Consider the following 5,831-nt stretch of genomic DNA (forward strand, 5'->3'; position numbering starts at 1 on the left):
GCCACTAATTTGTTTTAGAATCAAACCATTTTAATAAAAAGTTTGTAAAAATGATCCAAATGGGCATATCACTCAAGGAGAAGTGGAGAACAACACAAGACAGAGAACAACAAACATGAGAAAAAGAGAGGAAAGTACCTATCAAACAAATTCACTTTTTAACTCACTTTTGAAACCCATCTACAAAATTTCAACTTTTTATATTAACTAATTTAATATTCACTTTTTAATGATCAAATCTGATTTGTTTGGTTGAATTTGACCTAATCTGACTTGTTAATTCGAAACAAACCAAATTAATTTAGTTTGAGTTGAATTTCCATGTTAATGACCCAGTGAACAACACTAGTTGCCACATCTCTTTATGATGATATGCTATGTAATTAAATATCATTCATGCAAATAACAAATAACTAAAAAGAACTGTTTCCCTTGCTGTTTAGAAGACAAAACAAGTCAGTAAATATGTCCTGGGCGATTTTACACTCGGCCAAACTGAAATTTCTCTACACAAATTCCTTCTGTTTGGGTTCAAGAACAGGAGGATCAACCACAATCCCCATATTTGCCGCAGTGCCCGCTATAATTCTCATAGCTGATTCGATACTCGAGCAATTCAAGTCCGGTAGCTTTTCAGCAGCACTTGTACGCAATTGATCAATCGTGACCTTTCCTACCTTTTCCGCCTTGGGGTCTTTTGAACCCTTTTCCACCCCTAAATAGCAGATCAATATAATTAGACGGTTTGAAACTTTGAAAATTGAAAAACACAATAAGCTTGGCGTAGAGTATTTTAATGCCAGATGCTCTATCAAAATAATAACCTTAACATGTCTCTTGCATTTTGTTTATTTATTTAGATTGATTATGAGTATAACGAAGCTAGACTACTCGCTCAAAAACTGAATTTCAGCTAACGAAAGTAAAACTCATTTTATGCTAGGAACGCTATTACAATCACCGATATCTACCTATATGAAGTCAATCATGAGTTAATGATAATAAAATTTCACACAAAGAAAGACAAACTTAGTTCCATAATCCGTATAGACAGATTTTAGGTACTGCAACGCAGAGTTCTCCACCCATTAAAAGCACCCCTTGTGGCCAAGGCAAGTCAACCCATGACAAGAGGTTAGTCCAAAATACTCAAAGGGTGTAATAGCTAAGAACACATCGTTGTATAACCACAATATAAACAAATAAGTAAATAAAACCCTCACAAAGAAGAACTCGTTTGTTTCTAGTGTAGGAGAAAATTTTATGCAATATGAGACGAAAGACATTGCATAACATTATTGGATTAATGTAAAGTATTATAAAATATAAAATTTAAATCAGATCTTGTTAGGATATAAGAAGAAGGGGGAGTTAGTTAAGAGACTAGGATATTAATTAGTTAGAGTCATTTGTATATGGAACATTGACCCTGTGTGAATGGGAACCCCTTGGATGAGAAATTTCTCTCCTATTCATTGTTCTTTTCATCCTATTCAAAAAAGTCTCTTTTCTTTTTCAATTCTGTTCTTGGTTCCTGACTTCCTGGTCCTAGAGATAAGGATGGAGAATGGGAGTTAGATAAGACGGTTAGGATATTAATTAGTTAGAGGGGTTAATTAGATACAAATAAGGGAAGAAGGATGGAAGGATTTAGAGAGATGTATTATTATTTCATTTGTAAATTGAAAATTGGCTCTTTGTGAAAGGTAAACCATTGGAGGAGAGATTTCTCTCCTATTTTCAGTCCCTTTCATACAACTCAATAAAATCCATCGTTTATTTTGTATTCGTGATTCTTGGTTCGTAACAGATCTCAACTGGTGAGATTATTACACTAGACTAGAATATACAAGAAATTCGCATGTACAAATCCAGCTTAAAATCACAGGAAATTGAAAAGTAAAGTAAAAGGAGGCTAAAATAATTCATACTTTTGAACCTTCAAACTTATACTACAGAGGACAACATAATATCAAACAGCTTGGAGGCTAGAGAGCATACCAGCGGCTTTAAGAAGTAGAACTGAAGCAGGGGGTCTTCAATATGAAAGTAAAGCTTTTATCCTACAAGGGTAAGGTAAGTAAAACATATGATGCAAATTGCGATTCAGGAAAGGGAAAAAAAGAAGAAGATAAAAAGAGCAGAGCAGAGCTAAGAACTGACGTCGTAGACTGTAATTTCCACAGGAATGACATAACCGGGCTTGTCGGCGGTTCTAGCGTTGTAATCCTTACAGAAAGCCATAATATTGACACCCTTGGAACCAAGAGCAGGGCCAACGGGAGGAGCAGGTGTAGCCTTCCCAGCTTCAAGAGTCAGCTTTATAATTCCACTGCACACACCAAACAAAAAATATCCTTAATTTTGGGTGAGGGAGTGTGATGTAAATATATAACGGACGAGAGAGGAAATTACCTTTCTTGGCCTTCCCACCGGGTTTAGGGGGAGCCATAGCAATGACATTGAACCGCCTTCGAATTGGAGCTGAAAGAGGTTTTTTGTTTCCGGCGAACGGAAGAGAAATTTTATTCGGGTTTAAGGAGAATTTGACGGAAGTAGAAAATATAGAAGAAGAGGAGGAACACAACGACGGGCAAGCGAAGAGAGTAGATGCCATTGATTCTTTCGCAGACGATGAGTGGGTGGAATTCCCTTCCCCAAGAGTTCAGTTCGGATAAAAAGCCGTATCCTATAGTCTCCCGAGTGAGGCCTGTAAAAACTCTCAACGATATCTTGTATTAATGGGGCGGGGCCTTATTTTTTAATGCCTATTTCTTTTTCTAGAGAAAATTATTTCAAAATTTAATTTTAGTCTCTATAAAAATTTAATAGTTGTTGACTAAAATAAGAATAGAGAGAAAAGTAGAGAAGAGAACACTATGACCAGAATCAGAACTCTATGTATTCTTTCCAACAAGAATAACCTATTTATAGGTATAAAAGACATATGAGAGTTTACAAAAAATAAATATAAATGTGGAAAGATCCTAAACCTTAATAATATATATAAATGTGGAAATATCCTAAGCATATATAATATGGAATCACAATTAGATTATTCATAATACTCTATCTTGGATGTTTATTATTTGAGAATGTGCCTCATTAAAATCTTATTAGGAAAAAACACAATGAGATAAAAACCTAGTGAAGGGAAAAGAAAGCATCATTCGATACGTTATCACCTGCCTCATTAAAAATCTTATCAAAAAAACCCAAAGAGACAAAACCATGGCGAAGGGAAAAAGAGTGCATAATGTATTTATTTCTCCTCCTCATGTAGACAATCATCTTTAAGACAACAAAGGCCAATCTTATGAATTAGGTTCTCAAAAGTCTTTCTTGGCAACGACTTTGTAAAGAGATAAACCAGATTCTCCTACGAACGAACTTGTTGAACATTTATAGCACCATTCTTCTGAAGATCATGAGAGAAGAAGAATTTTGGTAGAATATGTTTTGTTCTATCTCCTTTAATGTTTCATTCTTTCAACTAAGCAATACATGCTACATTGTCTTCAAATATAATCGTTGACACCATTTCCTTGAAGATAAACCACAATTTTCTTGCACATGTTGAATTACGAATCAAAACCAAATACACTCATTACTTGCCTCATGTAATGCTAAAATTTCTGCATGATTGGATGATGTAGCAGCTATGGTTTGTTTCACAAACCTCCATGAAATAGTTGTAACACCGCATGTAAAAAAATAACATGTCTATGATATATCATTATGAGGATCTGACAAATAACCTGCATATGCATAACCAATTAGATCTAACTTTGAAACATTTGAATAAAACAAGCTCATGTTCATAATGCTCTTAAGGTAACGAAGTATGTGCTTCACTCCATTCCAATTTCTTCATGTAGGTGAAGAACTATATCTTGCTAATAAATTAATTGCAAATGATATATTAGATCGTGTATAATTAGCTAAATACATTAATGCTCATATAGCACTAAGATGTGGTACTTTGAGACCAAGTAGTTCTTCATGCTTTTCTTTAGGTCTATAAGGATCATTGTTCACATCTAAAGACCTTACAACCATTGGAGTACACAATGAATGTGATTTGTCCATATAGAACCTTTTAAGCACCTTGTTATATAAGTTTCTTGATGAACAAAAATTTTGCCCTTTAAATATTCTATTTGTAATCCCAAGTAGAATTTTGTCCTTCCTAGGTCCTTCATCTCAAACTTTTTCTTTAAGCAATCTATGGATTTTGGAAGTTCTTCTGTAGTTCCAATGATATTTATGTCATATACATAAACAACAATTATGGAAAATCCATTTTAGGATTTTCTTATGAAAACAAATGGACAAATGAGATCATTCTTATATCCTTTCTTTAGCAAATACTCATTACGATGATTGTACCACATTCATCCTGATTGCTTTAGCCCATAAAGAGACTTATTCAATTTGTTTGAGTATTATTCTCTAGAACATGCTTTCTTGGGCAAATTGGATCTTTCAGGGAGTTTCATATAAATGTCATTCTCAAGAGACCATACATGTAAGTTGTAACAATTTCCATTAGATGTAAATTGAGTCCTTCGTGTGCAACTAGACTAATTAAGTATCAAAAAGTACTTGCATCTAGTACAGGTGAATATTTTTCTTCAAAATCAATATCGGGTCTTTGTGAAAATCCTTATGCAACAAGTCATGCTTTGTATCTCACAATTTTCCCATTCTCACATTATTTTTCTCCAAAACCCATTTATATCCAGCTGGCTTTACACTTTTAGGTGTACGAACTATAGGTCCAAAAACCTTTTGCTTAGAAAATAAGTCTAATTCTGCCTCAATTGCATTTTTCCATTTTGGCAAATCATTTCTTTGTCGATAATCCTTGATGGACTTTGGTTCTTGATCCTCTGTATGCTCCATTTTCCTAAAGAAACAACAAGGATGAGAAAAGAAGCCAAAAAGTCATAGTAAGAAAAAGAGGGCTTACATAGCAAGGGATGAGAATGCTTCTAGTACTTCAAGTTATTCAAGCAATGAAGAAGCAAATATTCAAGCAATGTAGTTGAAAGTATAACAACTCGCCTCGTCACTACGATATCACTACTCTCAAAACTCAAAATTTCAATTTTAAGTGTACATTCACCAAATAACGCATAAACACGTATGTATATACACATATATTAAACCACTATACATCATACATCTATCTAAATTTGAAATTTACATGCCCAATCATAACATCAAGAAACTAACTAAGGAAGAGTTTGATAACAAAACACAACTTTCCCAAAAGAAACTCCAACGTTATCAAGTTGGCTTGGATGCTCTAACAAAATACCTCCCTCCAAAGACCCCTACTACTGCTTATTTGCTCCCACAAGCGAAAGTTCAAGATCATCATAGGTACCAACCACACGATACAAAATGCAAGGGTGAGTTTATTGTAAAAGATTAACGAATATTATAAGAAAATAATTAGAAAGAAAACAATACCAAATAATCGCAATCATTCTCAATAATCTATCAATTCAACATACACTTAACAAACTAGTCAACAACTTTTCAACAATTTAAATCAATTATGCTTAAAATGATGCATACACTAACTCAACTCTAAAATGCTATGTGGTACCATTCGAAAGAAAATAGCCTATGTATGCCCTCATGACACTCTCACTCAGGAAAACTTGGCAGCAACTATCGAGGTCACCCAGTCGAGCACAGGTCACTCTCCCCACATGTTGATCAGTATGAGTCTCAAGGAAGTTTCAAACCGAGTGAAATACCCCCCAAGTACTAGGATTTTTCCTCATGAACAAGTTTATACTATTTCCATGCAATTATGC

The 5,831-nt window shown here is 34.3% G+C and overlaps 1 pseudogene; it reads right to left on the reverse strand.

Annotated features, from left to right (window-relative positions):
- Positions 1-316: 316 nt before the first annotated feature.
- LOC100779406 (50S ribosomal protein L11, chloroplastic-like) lies at positions 317-2,738 on the reverse strand (annotated as a pseudogene).
- Positions 2,739-5,831: the final 3,093 nt, after the last annotated feature.

This window comes from Glycine max, chromosome 13 (genome assembly GCF_000004515.6).
Source record: "Glycine max cultivar Williams 82 chromosome 13, Glycine_max_v4.0, whole genome shotgun sequence".
Classification (NCBI taxonomy): Eukaryota; Viridiplantae; Streptophyta; class Magnoliopsida; order Fabales; family Fabaceae; genus Glycine; species Glycine max.